Source organism: Dendrobates tinctorius, unplaced genomic scaffold, assembly GCF_039654945.1.
Source record: "Dendrobates tinctorius isolate UK_male_01 unplaced genomic scaffold, ASM3965494v1 ptg000063l, whole genome shotgun sequence".
Taxonomy (NCBI): domain Eukaryota; kingdom Metazoa; phylum Chordata; class Amphibia; order Anura; family Dendrobatidae; genus Dendrobates; species Dendrobates tinctorius.
Window position 1 is genome coordinate 29,281,814 of NW_027361731.1, and position 25,687 is coordinate 29,307,500.

Genomic DNA, 25,687 nt, shown 5'->3' on the forward strand with positions numbered 1-25,687 from the left:
CTATAACTACTATAATACTGCCCCCTATGTACAAGAAAATAACTACTATAATACTGCCCCCATGTACAAGAAAATTACTACTATAATACTGCCTCCTATGTACAAGAATATAACTGCTATAATACTGCCCCAATGTACAAGAATATAACTACTATAATACTGCCCCCTATGTACAAGACTATAAATACTATAATACTGCCCCTATGTACAAGAATATAACTACTATAATACTGCCCCTATGTACAAGAATATAATTACTATAATACTGCCCCCATGTACAAGAGTACTGCCCCTACGTACAAGAATATAACTACTATAATACTGCCCCCTATGTACAAGAATATAACTACTATAATACTGCCCCCTATGTACAAGAATATAACTACTATAATTCTGCCCCCTATGTACAAGCATATAACTACTATAATACTTCCCCCTATGTACAAGGATATAACTACTATAATACTGCCCCTATGTACAAGGATATAACTACTATAATACTGCCCCTATGTACAAGGATATAACTACTATAATACTGCTCCTATGTACAAGGCTATAACTACTATAATACTGCCCCTATGTACAAGGATATTACTATAACACTGCCCCCTATGTACAAGAATATAACTACTATAATACTGCCCCTATGTACAAGAATATAACTACTATAATACTGCCCCTATGTACAAGAATATAACTACTATAGTACTGCCCCCATGTACAAGAATATAACTACTATAATACTGCCCCTATGTACAAGAATATAACTACTATAGTACTGCCCCCATGTACAAGAATATAACTACTATAATACTGCCCCTATGTACAAGAAAATAACTACTATAATACTGCCCCCATGTACAAGAAAATTACTACTATAATACTGCCTCCTATGTACAAGAATATAACTGCTATAATACTGCCCCAATGTACAAGAATATAACTACTATAATACTGCCCCCTATGTACAAGACTATAAATACTATAATACTGCCCCTATGTACAAGAATATAACTACTATAATACTGCCCCTATGTACAAGAATATAATTACTATAATACTGCCCCCATGTACAAGAGTACTGCCCCTACGTACAAGAATATAACTACTATAATACTGCCCCCTATGTACAAGAATATAACTACTATAATACTGCCCCCTATGTACAAGAATATAACTACTATAATTCTGCCCCCTATGTACAAGCATATAACTACTATAATACTTCCCCCTATGTACAAGGATATAACTACTATAATACTGCCCCTATGTACAAGGATATAACTACTATAATACTGCCCCTATGTACAAGGATATAACTACTATAATACTGCTCCTATGTACAAGGCTATAACTACTATAATACTGCCCCTATGTACAAGGATATTACTATAACACTGCCCCCTATGTACAAGAATATAACTACTATAATACTGCCCCTATGTACAAGAATATAACTACTATAATACTGCCCCTATGTACAAGAATATAACTACTATAGTACTGCCCCCATGTACAAGAATATAACTACTATAATACTGCCCCTATGTACAAGAATATAACTACTATAGTACTGCCCCCATGTACAAGAATATAACTACTATAATACTGCCCCTATGTACAAGAATATAACTACTATAGTACTGCCCCCATGTACAAGAATATAACTACTATAATACTGCTCCTATGTACAAGAATATAACTACTATAATACTGCCCCCATATGTACAAGAATATAACTACTATAATACTGCCCCCTATGTACAGGAATATAACTACTATAATACTGCCCCCATATGTACAAGAATATAACTACTATAATACTGCCCCCTATGTACAGGAATATAACTACTATAATACTGCTCCTATGTACAAGAATATAACTACTATAATACTGCCCCCTATGTACAAGAATATAACTACTATAATACTGCTCCTATATACAAAAATATAACTACTATAATACTGCCCCCTTTTTACAAGAATATAACTACTATAATACTGTCCCCTATGTACAGGAATATAACTACTATAATACTGCACCTATGTACAAGAATATAACTACTATAATACTGCCCCCTATGTACAAGAATATAACTACTATAATACTGCTCCTATATACAAGAATATAACTACTATAATACTGCCCCTATGTACAAGAATATTACTATAATACTGCTCCTATGTACAAGAATATAACTACTGTAATACTGCTCCTATGTACATGAATATAACTACTATAATACTGCTCCCTATGTACAAGAATATAACTACTATAATACTGCCCCCTATGTACAAGAATATAACTACTATAATACTGCCCCCTATGTACAAGAATATAACTACTATAATACTGCTCCTATATACAAGAATATAACTACTATAATACTGCCCCTATGTACAAGAATATTACTATAATACTGCTCCTATGTACAAGAATATAACTACCGTACTATAATACTGCTCCTATGTACATGAATATAACTACTATAATACTGCTCCCTATGTACAAGAATATAACTACTATAATACTGCCCCCTATGAACAAGAATATAACTACTATAATACTGCTCCTATGTACAAGAATATAACTACTATAATACTGCCCCTATGTACAAGAATATAACTACTATAATACTGCTCCTATGTACATGAATATAACTACTATAATACTGCTCCTATGTACAAGAATATAACTACTATAATACTGCCCCTATGTACAAGAATATAACTACTATAATACTGCCCCCTATGTACAGGAATATAACTACTATAATACTGCCCCCTATGTACAGGAATATAACTACTATAATACTGCCCCTATGTACAAGAATATAACTACTATAATACTGCCCCCTATGTACAGGAATATAACTACTATAATACTGCCCCCTATGTACATGAATATAACTACTATAATACTGCTCCTATGTACAAGAATATAACTACTATAATACTGCCCCTATGTACAAGAATATAACTACTATAATACTGCCCCCTATGTACAGGAATATAACTACTATAATACTGCCCCCTATGTACAGGAATATAACTACTATAATACTGCTCCTATATACAAGAATATAACTACTATAATACTGCCCCTATGTACAAGAATATTACTATAATACTGCTCCTATGTACAAGAATATAACTACCGTACTATAATACTGCTCCTATGTACATGAATATAACTACTATAATACTGCTCCCTATGTACAAGAATATAACTACTATAATACTGCCCCCTATGAACAAGAATATAACTACTATAATACTGCTCCTATGTACAAGAATATAACTACTATAATACTGCCCCTATGTACAAGAATATAACTACTATAATACTGCTCCTATGTACATGAATATAACTACTATAATACTGCTCCTATGTACAAGAATATAACTACTATAATACTGCCCCCTATGTACAGGAATATAACTACTATAATACTGCCCCCTATGTACAGGAATATAACTACTATAATACTGCCCCTATGTACAAGAATATAACTACTATAATACTGCCCCCTATGTACAGGAATATAACTACTATAATACTGCCCCCTATGTACAGGAATATAACTACTATAATACTGCCCCTATGTACAAGAATATAACTACTATAATACTGCTCCTATGTACAGGAATATAACTACTATAATACTGCCCCCTATGTACAGGAATATAACTACTATAATACTGCCCCCTATGTACAAGAATATAACTACTATAATACTGCTCTTATGTACAAGAATATAACTACTATAATACTGCCCCTATGTAGAAGAACATAACTACTATAATACCACCCCTATGTACAAGAACATAACTACTATAATACTGCTCCTATGTACAAGAATATAACTACTATAATACTGCCCCCTATGTACAAGAATATAACTACTATAATACTGCTCTTATGTACAAGAATATAACTACTATAATACTGCCCCTATGTAGAAGAACATAACTACTATAATACCACCCCTATGTACAAGAACATAACTACTACTGCCCCTATGTATTATAACTATTATAATACTGCTCCTCTGTGAATATTTTTGACAGTGACTTCTGATTTCTGCATTTGCACATTATATTCTGGGTCGGGATTTTCTATATTCTGTTTGTATGGTGGTGGTGGGGTAATTCTTAGTTATTTCTGTTGGTGACAGATTGTTATACATTAATATTTGCTTTGGGCCATTACTCTTTAAAGACCAAGCCACAGAGATTCCACTCCGTACTGCTGAGGTTTTTGGTCAGTTTTGATGAAAAGCTCTGTTAAGTTGTTTGGTTTCCCGAAATACCTAAAATAAACCCACAATTGAAGAAATTGTTGGAGAGGAGGAGTCACTAGAAGTGGCGGAAATGAGAGGAAAGGTCTCCGTATAGAATGTGTGTTTGGCTGGAGTCACACTAACCTGCAAAAAATACGGTCAGTATTTTACATGCGTAATACGGATGAATGGCCCCTAAACAGTGCTCCGTATGTCATCCGTAATCAAGGTGTGGTCGCGTATTTTGCGCATGTCAGCATCCGTATGTAATCCGTATGGCATCCGTATAGCGAGATTTTCTCGCAGGCTTGCAAAATGGACATATAATGGAGCCCTATGACAGTTTTAATAAAGAAATGAAAGAATAGATATAGACACATAGAATGCATATATATATATATATATTTTCTCTATGTGTCTATATCTATTCTTTCATTTCTTTATTAAACCTGTCAGTGTGAGTTTACTGTATCGCGCACTGAATTGCCGGCTTTGCTAAAAGACACCGGGTGCGTATTTCTCGCAAGTCGCACGTGTGTTCCGTGTGTAATCCGTATTTTTTGTGCACCCATAGACTTGCATTGGCGTATTACGGGCGTAGTACACTGACAATCCCAGCATGCTGCGAGTGGCACGGAGCGTAGAATACGGATGAGAAATATACGGCTGGTGCGAGTGACCCCATAGAGAATCATTGGTCCGTGTCTAATGCGTGCTTTTTGCGCCTCTCACTCTCCCGTATTCCTCGCCAGTGTGACCCCGGCCTTTGGCTCAAATACACAGCTCAGAAGACAATATCACACGTGTGATGACGAAAGAACACCCTGCGCCACCAATATGTCACGATCCCACCACTGACATGGGTATGTCAGTGGACGGAGGGATGCGACGCACTGCCGGCACATGGCTATCACAGGCACAGTGGGAGCTTACCTTAGCTATCCCACCACTGCACCATGTGACAAAAATACAGCAAGCTAATCTTGCCCTAACAATTTATCACAGGGGGGTTATTTTGGATGCCCCATCACTGCTAACAACCTTCCAAGAACAGCAGAGATTTATGGATATCCCACTTTCTCCAGCTACACTTTGGAACTCGCAGCTCTCCGCCTCCCCCTTACCCTCAGGTCAGTCAGGGAACTGCACCTAGAATAATTAGTCGCCGGATGGGCTGCTTGTTGTGAACGGGCAATTAGACTACTGCAGTAAGGGAATTATCGCTGCTTTGGCCGCGGCCCCTCATTCAGCATCTAAGGCCCTTCCGTACTACCAACTAGCCCAACCAACCCGAACACACTACGCTGCCACCAGCCACGATTCACTTAATGAAAGAGTTAATTAAGAGGGTTTGTGGCAAACCCCCAAATTAGTAGCGATTACCTAAAAAAGGCGCATAGTTTGTTTCTTAGAGCATGGAGTCAGACTGATAATTCTATAATTTATTTCCAAAATGTGGGCAGTGATTACGTAGATAAAAGTTGTTACAAAGTTGAGACATTAAATATGTACATTACAAATATAAAAATAACATGGATGAAAAAACAAATTACACTTACAGTTGCTTATGGTTCTTTAGGCAACCCATGTGGCTCGGGGGAGGGGCAGCCAACCACACATCTCCAGGTCTTTCTAGCATGGCATTTGCAGCTTCAACTGAAGCAAGGGAGGGGTATCTTATAGCCCAGGGTCGGTTAAATCAGAAAGGGGCAGTCTGGAGAAGTTCATCCCCTCTTTCTCCAAGTTGCCATTTAACTAAAAAAACTTATAATAACCATATCTTAACTAGGGAAGTTCGTATAGACACGCCGAGGGTCTCATTGGTGGTAGTTTATCGAATCCAATAAAACAAGATCAAACATGCCATAATTAAGACACTCCATTTGGGAGCAATCCATAACTCAGTTTCTGGAGGGGTTAGAGCCGTGAAGTGTTCGGGGTTAGAAAGCTGGTTTCGTGCCCTTCGCAGAAATGTAATTATTATCTCTCTGCAGCGAGGGAGGTGCACGCTAGAGCTTCTTTAATATCTCTCATTGTTTTATTTCAGCCGCATGTCTCAGACAAAGAAATGCTGTCCCTTAACTAATCAACATTCCTTTCTACAACAGGAAATGGACGGTGTCCTGCTACCAAATGCAGGCACAGAGCAACAAGCAGGGGGGCACTGGTCTGTGTGTGTGTAAGCGGAGGGGGGAAGGAGGATGCTGCAAACTTGTGACAGGCTATAATGTCCTCAGTAGTGAAATTGGAGATTTCTAGAATGTTCCAGAAACATCATACTTTACCGACATATCTTAACATTACAACACATGATTCGACAGGAGCTCAGAAGAAAATATCACGTGATTCGACAGGAGCTCAGAAGACCATATCACACGTGATTCTATAGGAGCTCAGAAGAAAATATCACACAATTCTCTCTTCACACAGGTAATCAACTGAGCCACCCTGCATGTATTTACTCCATTCACTGCCAGCAAGCAGCCTGAATGATACAACTTCCCACCTCTGCTGCCTCTATTTCTCTGCTGTTACCTCTCCATTCACTCCCTTCTAGACCCTTCACAGTCCGGCTTCCGCCACCTACATTCGACTGAAACTGCACTCATCAAAGTGACCAATGACATTCTGACAGCAAAACGTAACGGTGACCACTCTCTGCTCATTCTTCTTGACCTATCTGCAGCTTTCGATACTGTTGACCACCATCTCCTACTCTCTAGGCTCCAGTCACTAGGCATTAAGGACACTGCACTCTCCTGGTTCTCTTCCTATCTCTCTGACCGCTCCTTCAGTGTTTTGTTCTCTGGCTCCACGTCATCTCCTCTTCCTCTTGCTGTCGGGGTACCTCAGGGCTCAGTCCTTGGCCCCCTTCTTTTCTCTCTCTACACGGCCCCAATTGGACAGACCATCAGCAGATTTGGCTTTCAGTACCATCTTTATGCTGATGACACACAACTATACACGTCTTCCCCCGACCTTACCTCCGCTGTACTACAGAACGCCACTGACTGTCTGTCCGCAGTCTCCAATATCATGTCCGCTCTCTATCTGAAACTTAACCTCTCCAAAACTGAACTTCTTCTGCTCCCGCCGTCTACTAACCTCCCTAAATCTGACATTTCCTTCTCCGTGGGTGGCACCATAACACCCCGACAGCAGGCGCGCTGTCTGGGTGTTATGTTTGACACCAATCTCTCCTTTACATCCCATATACAATCCCTTGCCCGCTCATGCCGCTTACACCTAAAGAACATCTCTAGAATCCGCTCTTTTCTCACTATGGAAACAACAAAAACCCTCACTGTTGCATTGATCCACTCTCGCCTGGATTACTGCAACGCTCTATTAATTGGCCTCCCCGTCACTCGACTATCCCCTCTCCAGTCCATACTCAATGCAGCAGCCAGGATCGTCCATCTGGGTAATCGGTACTCGGACGCGTCCGCTCTTCGCCAGTCCTTACATTGGCTGCCCATTCATTATAGGATCCAATTCAAAGTACTTGTTCTCACCCAAAAAGCTCTCCACAGTGCGGCACCCACTTACATCTCTTCTCTCATTTCTGTCTATCGGCCTAGTCGATCGCTGCGCTCTGCAAACGACTTTCGACTAACCTCTGCACTAATCCGTACCTCCCACTCCCGACTCCAAGACTTCTCCCGTGCTGCTCCTATCCTCTGGAATGCTCTACCCCAAGAAATCAGGACTATCCACAATTTGCATAGTTTTAGGCGCTCCCTCAAAACACACCTGTTCAGAGCGGCCTATCACATTCACTAATCAAAGTCATTCTCTGTGTAAGTGTGCGTGTGTAGCCCATTCACTATCTCCATCCATCCTTCACTCCCGCAAGATGGATGGACCTTCATTGTAAATACACCATTGTAAATACACACCTGTACTCTGTATCTCCCTCACCTCATTGTAGATTGTACGCTCTCACGAGCAGGGGCGGCTTATTTCGTCTTATTTTGCTTTAATTATTGTATTGTTAGCGTTGTTACTTATGACTTGTGTTTTGAAACTGTTAAACTGTAAAGCGCTGCGGAATATGTTGGCGCTATATAAATAAAGATTATTATTATTATTATTATTATTATTATTATCACACGTGATTCAACAGGAGCTCAGAAGACAATATCACACGTGATTCTATAGGAGCTCATAAGACAATATCACACGTGATTCTATAGGAGCTCATAAGACAATATCACACGTGATTCGACAGGAGCTCAGAAGACAATATCACACGTGATTCAACAGGAGCTCAGAAGACAAAAATCACACACGATTCGACAGGAGCTCACAACATTGAGTTTTCTACTTTCGACACATAGTTCGTCCAAAATAGTGTGCACCAAAAAAAAACAAAAAAAAAAAACATTTATTTTTATCTAGAAAGATAGAGAAAACAGATGTATAAACTACACATATGTACCGTACGCAAGTACAAGACACACACACCATCAGATATTCATACTGGATAGAAAGGCTAACGCTCCACTCTAAAGAATAGAATGAATTTGGAATTAGAATGCTCTAAGAAATTAAAAGGAGCACTCGAATAACCACATCTTGATCTCGAGGATGATCTGCTACCAGCCGATGAAGCAGAAAGCATTCTAGTAGTCAATATAAAATGATACTTTTTATAAAGTCACAATTGAAAGAACATTCTAATAGCAAAGAGCATTCTAATAATCCATGTAAGAAACGGAGCACTATAGTGACACAGGTACTATGCCAGGAATCTTTATGACTTATGCATCATACCAACAGCTTTCCAATCCTCAACTTACATTATCCAAAGCATTCTAATATGACAACATTATGATAAAGAGAGCACTCCAAGTACGGTTTATGGCACTCTAATGGCCAGCTGTCCATATTGAGAGCATCCAGGCGATTCATTCACAATACAAACATTCTAAGGTTTGATTCACACTTCCAGAAAGCTTTACGGTCAACAGCAATGGACACAGAGCATTCTAAGGACTGATGAAAGTTTCAGAGATCAGGCTAAACACCAATTCACAACTATGAGCACATTCTAATGATCAATTTACAATAGGCAGACCATTTTTATAACCAGTTTCATTTTGTTTCTAACACTGGATTGAACAAACTGTAACTAGAAAGCATTCTAATGCTCCATACACATTGTACTCTTACAATATAAAAAGCATTCTAATGAAGCTGAAATAAAAAGAGCACTCAAAAGATCTGTTTGTTAAAGGCAGGACAATAAATTGCTCTGTGTGCAATAATAAGGGCACTCTAATAATTTACAATACACAGACTATTCTAATTACCCGTTCATGAGACCAAGAGCATTTGCAGGGCAGGTCGGAGGTACATTAGATTGGGAAGCTTATAATACATAGAATGCTCTGTGTTGTAAGCTGGTGTTTAGTGCTGCCTCCGTACCATGAATAAGTCATTGGTATGCTCTGTGCCAAAAACTCATCAGAATGAGCTCATTACGCCTGAATCAGTGTTTTATATCCTTGTTACTAGAATGGTCTAATGAAGAATTTATAGAGCGCATTCTTTTAAAAAGTGTAGGGAACAGAGCATTCTAATAAATCGCATACGGTACAGAGAATTCCAAATAAGCATGGTGCAGTGGGCATTCTAATAGCAAGCATAGGGCACAAAGCATTCTAACAGCAAGCAAAGAGCATTCTAATTGTGAACATGGCGCATTATAAGAAATGTAGGGCACAGAGCATTCTAATATCAAACATAGGGCATTCTAATAGAGAACATAGGGCATGCTAATAAAATGGGCACAGAGCATTCTAATATCGAGCACAGGGGATTCTAACAGCAAGCATGGGGCACAAGGCATTCTAACAGCAAGCAAAGAGCACATGACATCCCAATTGTAAACACAGGGCATGCTAATAAAATGGTCACACAACATTGCAATATCAAGCACAGGAGATTCTAAGAATGAGCATAGAGCATTCTAATAGAGAACATAGGGCATTCTAATAAAATGGACACAGAGCATTCTGATATCGATAACAGGGGAGTCTAATAATGAGTACATGGCACTTAATAAAGTGGGCACAGAGCATTCTAATAAAAAGTAGGGGACACAGCATTCTAATATCAAGCACAGGGGATTCTAAGAATGAGCATAGGGCATTCTAATAGAGAACATAAGTCATTTTAATAAAATGTAGGGCACAGCATTATAATATCGAGCACAGGGGATTTTAAGAGTGAGCATATGGCATTCTAATAAAATGTAAGGCACAGGGCATTGTTATATCAAGCACAGGGGTTTCGAATAGAAAACAGGGCATTCTAAAAATGTAGGGCACAGAGCATTCTAATATTGAGCAAAAGGGATTACGGTATATTAGTGAGCATAGAGCATTCTAATAGAGAACATAGGGCATTCTAATAAAATGTAGGGCACAGAGCATTCTAATATTGAGCACTAGGGATTCAAAGAGCGAGCATAGGGCATTCTAATACAGAACATAGGGCATTGCAAAAAAATGTAGGACGCAGAACATTCTAATATTGAGCACAAGGGATTTTAATAGTGAGCATAGAGTATTCTAATATCGAGAATACCGCATTCTAATAGAGAATATAGGACATTCTAATAAAATGTAGGGCACAGAGAATTCTAATATTGAGCACAGAGGATTATATTAGTGAGCATAGGGCATTCTAATAAAGAATATACGGCATTCTAATATTGAGCACAGGGGATTTTAATAGTGAGCATGGGGTATTCTAATATGAAGAACAGCGCATTCTAATAGAGAATATAGGGAATTCTAATAAAATGTAGGGCACAGAGCATTCCAATATTGAGCACAGAGGACAGGGCACCGAGCATTCTAATAGTGTTCTCTAAGGTCCTTCTTTGTAATTGAGCTACAAATAAGAAGTGTATGAGGAGGGTTTAAGATTTGTTTTTTTAATTAGAAAATCTGTTTCCATTGGCTGTCCTGACTGGCTAAGAGCTGGTACTGGCACTGGATGCCATCTTGTATCATCACTACAAGAATACATCTGTCTCACGTCCCGGCGCGGACTGCTTTCCTGTGCTCGGATCGGGTCCGATCTCTGTTCCTGTGCCGCGAAGAGGTGATATCATTTATTTATGCTAATTTCCCGCGCTCATTAGAGCGGCTACGACGTAATGCTTTAATTTATCACAAAACAAGAGCAGCTGTTTCCTCTCTGCAAATTTCACTTTCAGCTGTTGCTGTGTCTGTGTTTCTATGATCGAGATCATTACTGCCGGTGACACTGAGCGGAGAAGTCGAGAAAGCAGCATTTTATGTACAGACGGTGCCTTAAAGGAGACACAACTCCCTTCACAATGGCACTTACGCCAGTCAGGGGGGATGGGTATGGGGAAACCTCTGGTCTACATACTCTGTGGTGGTCTATGGATATACAGAAGTCACTGTGCCACTGCTGCCCAGTCTTCCATAGTGTCGTACAGCGAACGCAGTGTTGACAGGAGATGGTCGTACGCGACTACAGTGAAAAGTGAAATCTTAGGTGTTGCTATTTTGAGGAGAGAAGAACAAGCTCCCATTACTAGCTTCTGGCAACAGAGCGGCTTTACCCTGACTGCTTTATAAACACTGAGGAGATCAGAGTGTTCCCCGCACAACTTGTCCGGCAAAGAAACAGATCATCATCCCTTAAGCCTCGGTACGGACGCAGCAGCACGGTGCTGACACTCATGGAACCGGCAGTGGAAAGTTCCTGCAAGGTTTATTCCTGTTCTACAAAAAAAATAAAAAAATCCATTGATTTGGGCATCAAAATGAGATGGAGAAGCATCCAGAAAGCGAGTGCAGACCCCCTCTCTCTATTAGTCAGTGACCCCCGTGAGAGACGCATGACCAGATGTAATGTCTATGGGGCCCAAGTAGGAACAGTCTAAATGACAAAAGATGTCGAATGGAGAAAAAAAAAAAAAAGATAAATGAGAGACCTACCCACAGGACCCCCGGAGTCATTGGACACCTTCCTGCATCACAGATTATACAGTATCCCATCATCAATGGATAAAGGAGAGAAGGAACATCTGTGGGGTCTGAGAGCAACATGCAGAGGGCAACGACGAGGAGAAACATCCCAGCCGGAGACACTCAATAGTGGGTGGTCACAAGCCACTACAATGTATCAGACTGTCTGTCTTTACATAACAGAGATCCTAATGGCTTACTTATGGGTGAACTTAATGGATATAGCTATAACTACAAGCGTTAAAAGTCTGGATATTCTCCTCCTTCTGCCGTTATAAGGAGCAGCTAAAGTATAGTTATCATATAGTTCAGATCCAACGACAATGCCCCTATGTACAAGAATAAAACTACTATAATACTGCCTCCTATGTACAAGAATATAACTACTATAATACTGCCCCTATGTACAAGAATATAACTACTATAATACTTCCCCTATGTACAAGAATATAACTACTATAATACTGCCTCCTATGTACAAGAATATAACTACTATAATACTGCCCCTATGTACAAGAATATAACTACTATAATACTGCCCCTATGTACAAGAATATAACTACTATAATACTTCCCCTATGTACAAGAATATAACTACTATAATACTGCCCCCTATGTACAAGAATATAACTACTATAATACTGCCCCCTATGCACAAGAATATAACTACTATAATAATGCCCCTATGCACAAGAATATAACTACTATAATACTGCCCCCTATGTACAAGTATATAACTACTATAATACTGCTCCTATGTACAAGAATATAACTACTATAATACTGCTCCTATGTACAAGAATATAACTACTATAATACTGCCCCCTATGTACAAGAATATAACTACTATAATAATGCTCCTGTGTACAAGAATATAACTACTATAATACTGCCCCTATATACAAGAATATAACTGCTATAATACTGCTCCTAAGTACAAGAATATAACTACTATAATACTGCTCCTATATACAAGAATATAACTACTATAATACTGCCCCCTATGTACAAGAATATAACTACTATAATACTCCTGTGTACAAGAATATAACTACTATAATACTGCTCCCTATGTACAAGAATATAACTACTATAATACTGCCCCCTATGTACAAGAATATAACTACTATAATAATACTCCTGTGTACAAGAATATAACTACTATAATACTGCCCCTATGTACAAGAATATAACTACTATAATACTGCCCCCTATGTACAAGAATATAACTACTATAATACTGCCCCCTATGTACAAGAATATAACTACTATAATACTGCCCCCTATGCACAAGAATATAACTACTATAATAATGCCCCTATGCACAAGAATATAACTACTATAATACTGCTCCCTATGTACAAGTATATAACTACTATAATACTGCCCCCTATGTACAAGAATATAACTACTATAATAATGCTCCTGTGTACAAGAATATAACTACTATAATACTGCCCCTATATACAAGAATATAACTGCTATAATACTGCTCCTAAGTACAAGAATATAACTACTATAATACTGCTCCTATATACAAGAATATAACTACTATAATACTGCTCCCTATGTACAAGAATATATCTACTATAATACTGCCTCTATGTACAAGAATATATCTACTATAATACTGCCTCTATGTACAAGAATATAACTACTATAATACTGCTCCTATGTACAAGAATATAACTACTATAATACTGCCCCTATATACAAGACTATAACTACTATAATACTGCCCCTATGTACAAGAATATAACTATAATACTGCTCCCTATGTACAAGAATATAGCTACTGTAATACTGCTCCTATGTACAAGAATATAACTACTATAATACTGCCCCCTATGTACAAGAATATAACTACTATAATACTGCCCCCTATGTACAAGAATATAACTACTATAATACTGCCCTCTATGTACAAGAATATAACTACTATAATACTGCCCCTATGTACAAGAATATATCTACTATAATACTGCCTCTATGTACAAGAATATAACTACTATAATACTGCCCCTATGTACAAGAATATAACTACTATAATACTGCCCCTATGTACAAGAATATAACTACTATAATATTACCCCCTATGTACAAGAATATAACTACTATAAGGCCGGGGTCACACTAATCGACGCAAAATACGGTCCGTAGTTTACATGCGTAATACGGATGAATGTTCCCTAAACAGTGCTCCGCACGCCATCCGTAAGCAAGGTGTGGTCGCGTATTTTGCACATGTAAGCATCCGTATGCCGAGATTTTCTCGCCGCCTTGGAAAATGGACATATAATGGAGCCCTATGACAGGTTTTACAACACAAACGAAAGAATAGATATAGACACATAGAATGTATGTATGTATGTATGTATGTATGTATGTATGTATGTATTGTAGGGATGTGACTCGCTCAGGTGCAGCGGGAGACAATCATGAGGCAGGTTCTTCCCAAAGTTCATAAGGTTTATTTGCTCCATAAACCATAGACAGCATAACACTGAAATGTAACCTTCACTTCAGGCAAAGGAACAGAAATGTCCGTGGCTTCAGACTCGGACTGAGAGTCTCAGCACATGCTGGGAGCTGTAGTCCTCCCCATATACACTCTCTGTAGTGTCCCACCTGGACACATGGAAGTCTGTCCACACTCAGACAGACTCCCTCCACTCTCTCACATGTGCCAAACACCTCAATTACATAGCCCTGTAACCACACCCAAAGGGGATCACATGGCTATGACATCACCAAAGGTTGTATAGACACACAGGCTTCCCTGATACAGTGTAACAGAAAGATCAGCAGTACCTCTGCTGATCAATACACCCTGGAGCCTGCATCCCAAGGCCACCCACCTTGAGACCCACAATGGTCATTTAGGACCCTGCTCCTGTTACCACACTGAATGTGCCTGTACACCCGTCCTGGGACACCCACACAGCGCCCCCTAGCCGACACAGTGGTAACTACACCACATACCTCCCCCCTCTGTTCAAACTTGTGGGGTTGAACACATGACATCACCCAGGTATCTTGAGACCTGGCACCCATGTCCCCTTGCCCTACAAGTCGAGAGGACCATCTCCGTCTGTTTCGGTAGTCAAACTGCCTCATATTCACGTTAGGCCTCCCCCGCCCCCAGCGGTCAGTATCTCGGCCTTGGGCTTTGGCCTTCCCGTCAACGTCCGTCAGTGTGATCAGACACTCTTTAGTCTCCACCTGTTTGCAGTGCGCTCCGTCACCCGACCTTTCTCTCACCGGCCGGCTCTCCCAGTTCACACTGTCATGAGTCCCACGTCCAGCTGGGCCAACTGGCTGGTCTGAGTCTGACCCTCTGTCACTATGTCCACCACTGGGTCTCGTGCCTATGTTACTACGATTAGAACGGCCACTTGCGGACTCTCGACGTTCTTGCCTTCGACTACCTGTCCTTTCATTCCTTGGAGGATCCCTTCGGGTCCTTACACCTTGGGTTGGAGGTGGACGCCACCTGACGTTCTCTATCTGCTCATTCATCTGCAGTCGATCCTGTCTTAGCTGCTCAATTTCCTTCAGGTACGCTACCCGATATTCCAGGAGCATGCGAAGCTTCCCAATGCTTTCCACCGAACCAACCACAATGACAGGAACCATGTCATCTTCAATAACGACTTGGATTTCACCAGCAGGTGGGATCCTCACTCTCTTCACACAGGATCGATTCACCATCTCCTGCATCACCTTTCCAAGTCTGCCAACGACTTTCCCCACCAGATTTCTGGGTACCGGAATTATGTCTTCCACAAAGCCCAGCCGACTTTGTGCTTCCCTTGCAAGCTCCAGACGTCGAGCGGCTTTCCTATTACGCTCCACAAGCATCTGTTTCGTGCGGAGACATTGTAGGTGCATCTCCTTCAGGACAGCCACCCTTCTCTCTGTGTCTTCCGTTTCTGCCAGTATCACCAACTGGTCTGTTTCTGGTGCCCAGCTCACACTATAGGCCTTTACTGCCTTTTTAAAGGTCTCATGGACACCTTCGCTGGCACACGCTTCTCGCACGTTTTCGGGTACCTCCATCACGCACTTGAAGGTCATGGACTTGCTCTCATCCTGGACAGATGGCTCTGGGTTCCCCACGGACACTTCCCTCAAGGTATCTGCCAAGACCGGGTGACTGTCTTGTGCAGCTCTTGGCTCACCATCTTCCTGAGATTTACAGTCTTCAGGACCCTTTTCCAAGATGGGCTTTGGCAGTTCTGCCTTGCTATCAGTCGGGCACGGCCGCTGTACGTCTTCGCCCATCCACTTCTCCTGCAGAAGACCTTTTACTACTCCACTGAGTTCTTGCAGAACTTTATCTCGCTTCTCTGCCAGGTAGCGACGCTCATCCTCTCTCCTGAGAATCTCCTGTTGATGCTTCTCTTGGGCCTCTCTGAGCACCTCCATATCTTCCAACAGGGTCTTGTTCATGGTTTTACATGCTGACAGGTGACCTCTGAGCTCAGAGACTTCCTTCTCCAGCTCATCCACTCTGTGCTCAGCTGCTTGCCTTAGGACTCTTTCCCGTTCGACATGTTCTGTTACAGTCTCCTTTATCAGCTGTATCTCATGATCTTGTTCTCTTTTGGCCAGCACGTGTCTCACCACTACCTCTTTAATTATATCGTTAAAGGGTACCACTGGGTCAGTCACCCCAGTCGAGTGAACCCTCCAGTTACCGTCCAGCACCAATGTGTCTAGTCCAGTAGTCTCATCTCCCAGCCCACCATCTGTCTTATCACGAGACGTCAGGTCCGTCAGTTGGGCAGATGTATTTCTTCCTCTGGTCAGTTCTACCTCTGACCTGTCCATGTCAGGAGCCGTCACTGTCTCAGTGTCCGCTGGCCCCACAGTCGAAGCATCTCCATTGTCAGACCAAATGTCATCAAACAAAAGAAAGTCCCGGCCCCTCTCCCAGGCATAGACTAAGTCCCGTGGTATCCCTCTACCTTGGCACTCACCACCTTTGGTCCCCTCAAACACTACTGTGTCTACTGCGTAGTTCACCGTGACCCCGTGTTTACAGTGAACCCTGACGTTTTTCTCGGTCAGAGAGAAAACGAGAGGAGTTCCTGTCAGAGTCACCTGACTCTCTGAGTCCAGCCGACCAAAGGCTCCTTCCCGATGCAGCATCACTGTACACATCTGTGGCCCGTCATTACTACCTGGAAAGGATATTCCACATTCTGAAAAAGACCTGCACATACACTGCGGTACTCCAGACATACCTACTGAGTCACCTAGTGCTGTCACTTCTTCAAACTTGGCCCCTTTCTGGACCACCACCCCGCTTTGGGTTGCCACTCCAATTTGGGTCACCGCCCCCTTTTGGGACTCCACCCCCTTTTGGGTTACCACTCCAATTTGGGTCACCTCCCCCTTTTGTGACTCCACCCCTTTTTGGGTTACCACTCTAATTTGGGTCACCGCCCCCTTTTGGGACTCCACCCCTTTTTTGGTTACCACTCCCTTTTGGGTCACCGCCCCCTTTTGGGATTTCCCCATGTCCGTTCTGCAGAACTTCTTATGCCACAGTTCACACAGTACAGTTTGTCTCTCACGATACCACACAAGTCTTTGTTGGCACCACCACAGCTCCTGCTGTCACTGATCACCGGCACCTCCGGCTGCTGTTCACACACACACACAGCGGCTGGTGTCACTGCAGCTCCTGCTGCGCCATCTTCGTGGACACGCCGATCCACCGGAAGCCGCTTGTCACCTTCGTAACCCCGCCGGGTTACTGGAAGCCGCTTGTCACCCTCAAAGATAAAAAAGCCACAAAAGTGCGCCCATAGGGCCTTACCAGTGCAGGTATAATGGGTTATGCAGCAATAATACAGGGTACTCACCCTTAATAGTTGTGTAAAGCCACAACTACTGTATCCGCTTAGTCACATGCAATAAAGCTGCAGCAGGATGGTGTAGACAGACAGCGTCTGCTACCAATGCTCCCAGGGCAGATCCCTTAAAGAAAACACCAGGTCCCTGTGCTGCGAGACCTTCGTGACCCCACTGAGCCACAGCAAGCACCTTCAGGTTTTGCAGAGGAAAAGAAAAAAAAAAGAAAAAAAAACACATGCACAGTCTCTCACATGTCCTGTTCGTGTGCCACTCAGGACGTACCGTCTCCACCTGAGACCGTCCAACACACAGGGCACACCGGGTGCTATTCAGGGAGCCGACCCTCCTCCCAGGGTCTCCCAACACACCAGCCTCACCAGGTCCAGGGGCTCAGCGGGTGCTCTTCAGGACATCCGTCTCCGCCTGAGACTGCCCAACACACGCCTCACCAGGTCCAAGGTCATAGCACGTGTTCCAGGGATCCGATTCCTCTCCCAGAACCTCCCAACACTGACCCTCCAGGACCTTGCTCACTGACCCCTCCAGGAACACAGTCTCTCACTGACCCTGGTCAGTGCAACACAGACTCCTGTCTGTTACCTGTGTCGGCAACACAGGTTCCTGGACGCCTCTTCTCCTCAGAGGTATCCCACAAATATTAATAGTCACTTTCTCTGACCTCGGTCAGTATTACTCACGGTTGTCAGACCGTCTGCTCTCCTGGCTCAGAATCGCCAGCGCTGCCACACGTGCTTCTGGGAGTCGCTGCCCGCATTCTCCACCAATTGTAGGGATGTGACTCGCTCAGGTGCAGCGGGAGACAATCATGAGGCAGGTTCCTTTAAAATTTCGCCAGGTTTATTACTCCATAAACCATAGACAGCATAACACTGAAATGTAACCTTCACTTCAGGCAAAGGAACAGAAATGTCCATGGCTTCAGACTCGGACTGAGAGTCTCAGCACATGCTGGGAGCTGTAGTCCTCCCCATATACACTCTCTGTAGTGTCCCACCTGGACACATGGAAGTCTGTCCACACTCAGACAGACTCCCTCCACTCTCTCACATGTGCCAAACACCTCAATTACATAGCCCTGTAACCACACCCAAAGGGGATCACATGGCTATGACATCACCAAAGGTTGTATAGACACACAGGCTTCCCTGATACAGTGTAACAGAAAGATCAGCAGTACCTCTGCTGATCAATACACCCTGGAGCCTGCATCCCAAGGCCACCCACCTTGAGACCCACAATGGTCATTTAGGACCCTGCTCCTGTTACCACACTGAATGTGCCTGTACACCCGTCCTGGGACACCCACACAGCGCCCCCTAGCCGACACAGTGGTAACTACACCACAGTATGTGTATATATATATATATATATATATATATATATATATATATATATATATATATATATATATATATATATATATATATTTCACAGAGTTCTTCATAGCAGAATAGCCGCTAATTCAATTGCCGGCTTCTATCAAATCATTCCCCAACCCGACATGAAATGACACATGGTTTACATTCAGTAAACCATTTCATGTTTTTTTATATGTCCCTGACTAATAATTAGATGCGGGTTTGTGTGCAAAATTTGGGAGTTGTAGTTGTTATTTTAAGGGGTTACTTCGTTGTTAAAAAATGTGTGGGCTTCCCATTGCCCTATAGTGGTGGCGAATGGATTAATCTAACAAAGGGTTAATGTCAGCTTACAATCAAATGTTGACATTAACCCTTTGTTAGATTAACCCATTCGCCAGCACTATAGGGCAATGGGAAGCCCACACATTTTTTAACAACGAAGTAACCCCTTAAAATAACAACTACAACTCCCAAATTTTGCACACAAACCCGCATCTAATTATTAGTCAGGGACATATAAAAAAACATGAAATGGTTTACTGAATGTAAACCATGTGTCATTTCATGTCGGGTTGGGGAATGATTTGATAGAAGCCGGCAATTGAATTAGCGGCTATTCTGCTATGAAGAACTCTGTGAAATATATATATATATATATATATATATATATATATATATATATATATATATATGTATTCTATGTGTATATATCTATTCTTTCGTTTCTTTATAAAACCTGTCAGTGTGAGTTTACTGTATCGCGCACTGAATTGCCGTCTTTGCTAAAAGACACCGGGTGCGTATTTCTCACAAGTCACATGTGTGTTCCGTGTGTAATCTGTATTTTTTGCGCTCCCATAGACTTGCATTGGCGTATTACGGGCGTAGTACGCGGACACTCGCAGCATGCTGCAATTAGCACGGACCGTAGAATACGGACGAGAAATATACGGCTGATGGGAGCTGCCCCACAGAGAATCATTGGTCCGTGTGTAATGTGCACTCTGTGCGCATCTACTCCCCCTCCAACCTCCAACTGGCTGTCATCTACCGCCCCCCAGGGCCAGCCACCACCTTCTTTGACCACTTCACCACCTGGCTACTCCATTTCCTTTCCGCGGACATCCCTACTATCATCATGGGCAACTTCAACATCCCCATTGACACTTCCCTCTCAGCTGCCACTAAACTCCTATCTCTCACTTCCTCCTTCGGCCTCACTCAATGGTCTTCTACAGCCACCCACAAAGATGGCCACACACTGGACCTCATCTTTACCCGCCTCTGCTCCCTATCTAACCTCTCTAACTCACCTCTTCCTCTCTCTGACCACAACCTTCTCACATTCTCTTCCCTCTTCACTCCATGTCTACAATCCCCACCCCACAAACTCTCACACCCTCGCAGAAATCTTAAACACCTTGACCTACACTCATTCTCTGAATCCCTTCTCACTCTCACAGATATAAGTTCCTTACACAATGCGGATGACGCTGCCGCTCTATATAACACCACAATAGCTGTAGCTTTGGAATCCGCTGCCCCACTTACACATACCAAAGCTCGCAAAATCAACAGACAGCCCTGGCACACCAGCCTGACCAAAGAGCTGAGGCGAGCTTCCAGGGCTGCTGAGCGCAGATGGAAAAGATCCCACTCCAACGAGCACTTCATCGCATTCAAACAGTCCCTCACTACTTTCAAGACCACACTCGCCACAGCTAAACAAACCTACTTCTCATCTCTCATATCCTCCCTGTCTCACAACCCTAAACAGTTATTCAACACCTTCAATTCTCTCCTCCGCCCCCCAGCACCTCCTCCCTCTCCACTCATCTCAGCTGAAGACTTTGCCTCATTTTTCAAGCAGAAGATTGATAACATCAGAGAAAGTTTTGGTCAACAACCCCCAGAACCCTTCCTCCCGACTTCCCAGCCCTCCACCTTCAAAACCAACTTCTCCACCATTACAGAAGATCGACTCTACACTCTACTCTCAAGATCACATCTCACCACCTGTGCACTCGACCCGATCCCATCCCACTTCATACCAAACCTCACCACAGTCTTCATCCCAACCCTAACCCATCTCTTCAATCACTAACAACTGGTGTTTTCCCCTCAAGCTTTAAACATGCCTCCATCACACCTATCCTCAAAAAGCCCTCTCTTGACCCATCCTCTGTATCTAGCTATCGCCCTATATCACTTCTCCCCTACGCCTCCAAGCTACTGGAACAACACGTCTACCTTGAACTGTCCTCCCATCTCTCTTCTTGCTCCCTCTTCGACCGCTTACAATCTGGCTTCCGGTCACACCACTCCACTGAAACTGCCCTTACTAAGGTCACCAATGACCTCTTAACCGCCAAGAGCAAGCGACACTACTCTGATCTCCTTCTCCTGGACCTGTCGGCTGCCTTTGACACAGTGGACCATTCCCTATTATTACAGACCCTCTCATCCCTCGGCATCACAGACTTGGCCCTATCCTGGATCTCATCATACCTAACAGACCGGACATTCAGCGTCTCCCACTCACACACCACCTCCTCACCTCGCCCCCTATCTGTCGGAGTCCCACAAGGTTCAGTCCTTGGGCCCCTGCTGTTCTCTATTTACACCTTTGGCCTGGGACAGCTCATAGAATCTCATGGCTTTCAGTATCATCTTTATGCTGATGACACACAGATCTACATCTCTGGACCAGATATCACCTCCCTACTAACCAGAATCCCTCAATGTCTGTCCACTATTTCATCCTTCTTCTCCGCTAGATTTCTGAAACTCAACATGGACAAAACAGAATTCATCATCTTTCCCCCATCTCACGTGACCCCCCCTACGAACCTGTCAATTACAGTAAATGACTGCCCACTCTCCCCAGTCCCACAAGCTCGCTGCCTCGGAGTAATCCTTGATGCTAATCTCTCCTTCAAACCACATATCCAAGCCCTTTCCACTTCAACTCAAAAATATTTCACGAATCCGTTCATTCCTCACCCAAGAATCTGCAAAAACCCTAGTCCATGCCCTCATCATCTCTCACCTTGACTACTGCAACCTCCTGCTCTGTGGCCTCCCCTCAAACACTCTCGCACCCCTCCAATCTATTCTAAACTCTGCTGCCCGACTAATCCACCTGTCCCCCTGCTATTCCCCAGCTTCTCCCCTCTGTCAATCCCTTCACTGGCTCCCAATTGCCCAGAGACTCCATTACAAAACCCTAACCATGACATACAAAGCCATCCACAACCTGTCTTCTCCATACATCTGTGACCTCGTCTCCCGGTACTTTCCTGCACGCAACCTCCGATCCTCACAAGATCTCCTTCTCTACTCCCCTCTTATCTCCTCTTCCCACAATCGCATACAAGATTTCTCTCTCGCATCACCCCTACTCTGGAACGCTCTACCACAACAAATCAGACTCTCACCTACCATCGAAACCTTCAAAAAGAGCCTGAAGACCCACCTCTTCCGACAAGCCTACAACCTGCAGTAACCACCGATCGACCAAACCGCTGCACGACCAGCTCTACCCTCGCCTACTGTATTATCACCCATCCCTTGTAGATTGTGAGCCCTCGCGGGCAGGGTCCTCTCTCCTCCTGTACCAGTTATGACTTGTATTAAGATTATTGTACTTGTTTTTATGTATACCCCTCCTTACCTGTAAAGCGCCATGGAATAAATGGCGCTATAACAATAAATAATAATAATAATAATAATAATAATAATAATAATGCGTGCTTTTAGCGCCTCTCACTCGTCCGTACATAGGGGCAGTATTATAGTAGTTATATTCTTGTACATAGGGGCAGTATTATAGTAGTTATATTCTTGTACATAGGGAGTAGTATTATAGTAGTTATATTCTTGTATATAGGGAGTAGTATTATAGTAGTTATATTCTTCTACATAGGGGCAGTATTATAGTAGTTATATTCTTGTACATAGGGGCAGTATTATAGTAGTTATATTCTTGTACATAGGGAGTAGTATTATAGTAGTTATATTCTTGTACATAGGGAGTAGTATTATAGTAGTTATATTCTTGTACATAGGGAGTAGTATTATAGTAGTTATATTCTTCTACATAGGGGCAGTATTATAGTAGTTATATTCTTGTACATAGGGGCAGTATTATAGTAGTTATATTCTTGTACATAGGGGCAGTATTATAGTAGTTATATTCTTGTACATAGGGGGCAGTATTATAGTAGTTATATTCTTGTACATAGGAGCAGTATTATACTAGTTATATTCTTGTATATAGGAGCAGTATTATAGTAGTTACCGTATATTCTTGTACATAGGGGCAGTATTATAGTAGTTATATTCTTGTACTTAGGGGGCAGTATTATAGTAGTTATATTCTTGTACATAGGGGGCAGTATTATAGTAGTTATATTCTTGTACATAGGGGGCAGTATTATAGTAGTTATATTCTTGTACATAGGAGCAGTATTATAGTAGATATATTCTTGTACATAGGGGCAGTATTATAGTAGTTATATTCTTGTACATAGGGGCAGTATTATAGTAGTTATATTCTTGTATATAAGAGCAGTATTATAGTAGTTACCGTATATTCTTGTACATAGGGGCAGTATTATAGTAGTTATATTCTTGTACTTAGGGGGCAGTATTATAGTAGTTATATTCTTGTACATAGGGGGCAGTATTATAGTAGTTATATTCTTGTACATAGGAGCAGTATTATAGTAGATATATTCTTGTACATAGGGGCAGTATTATAGTAGATATATTCTTGTACATAGGGGCAGTATTATAGTAGTTATAGTCTTGTACATAGGAGCAGTATTATAGTAGTTATATTCTTGTACATAGCAGTATTATAGTAGTTATATTCTTGTACATAGGGAGCCGTATTATAGTAGTTACCGTATATTCTTGTACATAGGGGGCAGTATTATAGTAGTTATATTCTTGTACATAGGAGCAGTATTATACTAGTTATATTCTTGTATATAGGAGCAGTATTATAGTAGTTACCGTATATTCTTGTACATAGGGGCAGTATTATAGTAGTTATATTCTTGTACTTAGGGGGCAGTATTATAGTAGTTATATTCTTGTACATAGGGGGCAGTATTATAGTAGTTATATTCTTGTACATAGGGGGCAGTATTATAGTAGTTATATTCTTGTACATAGGAGCAGTATTATAGTAGATATATTCTTGTACATAGGGGCAGTATTATAGTAGTTATATTCTTGTACATAGGGGCAGTATTATAGTAGTTATATTCTTGTATATAAGAGCAGTATTATAGTAGTTACCGTATATTCTTGTACATAGGGGCAGTATTATAGTAGTTATATTCTTGTACTTAGGGGGCAGTATTATAGTAGTTATATTCTTGTACATAGGGGGCAGTATTATAGTAGTTATATTCTTGTACATAGGGGGCAGTATTATAGTAGTTATATTCTTGTACATAGGAGCAGTATTATAGTAGTTATATTCTTGTACATAGGAGCAGTATTATAGTAGATATATTCTTGTACATAGGGGCAGTATTATAGTAGATATATTCTTGTACATAGGGGCAGTATTATAGTAGTTATAGTCTTGTACATAGGAGCAGTATTATAGTAGTTATATTCTTGTACATAGCAGTATTATAGTAGATATATTCTTGTACATAGGGGCAGTATTATAGTAGTTATATTCTTGTACATAGGGGCAGTATTATAGTAGTTATATTCTTGTACATAGGGGCAGTATTATAGTAGTTATATTCTTGTACATAGCAGTATTATAGTAGATATATTCTTGTACATAGGGGCAGTATTATAGTAGTTATATTCTTGTACATAGGGGCAGTATTATAGTAGTTATATTCTTGTACATAGCAGTATTATAGTAGTTATATTCTTGTACATAGGGGCAGTATTATAGTAGTTATATTCTTGTACATAGGGGCAGTATTATAGTAGTTATATTCTTGTACATAGGAGCAGTATTATAGTAGCTATATTCTTGTACATAGGAGCAGTATTATAGTAGTTATATTCTTGTACATAGGAGCAGTATTATAGTAGTTATATTCTTGTACATAGGGGCAGTATTATAGTAGTTATATTCTTGTACATAGGGGCAGTATTATACTAG

General features: G+C 41.5%; 1 protein-coding gene across 6 annotated transcripts in view; it reads right to left on the reverse strand.

Moving 5' to 3' along the window:
* The window catches only part of GAS7 (growth arrest specific 7), a 161,906-nt gene that overhangs the window by 82,887 nt on the left and 53,332 nt on the right, over positions 1–25,687 (reverse strand). The gene's annotated exons all lie outside the window — the stretch shown is intronic.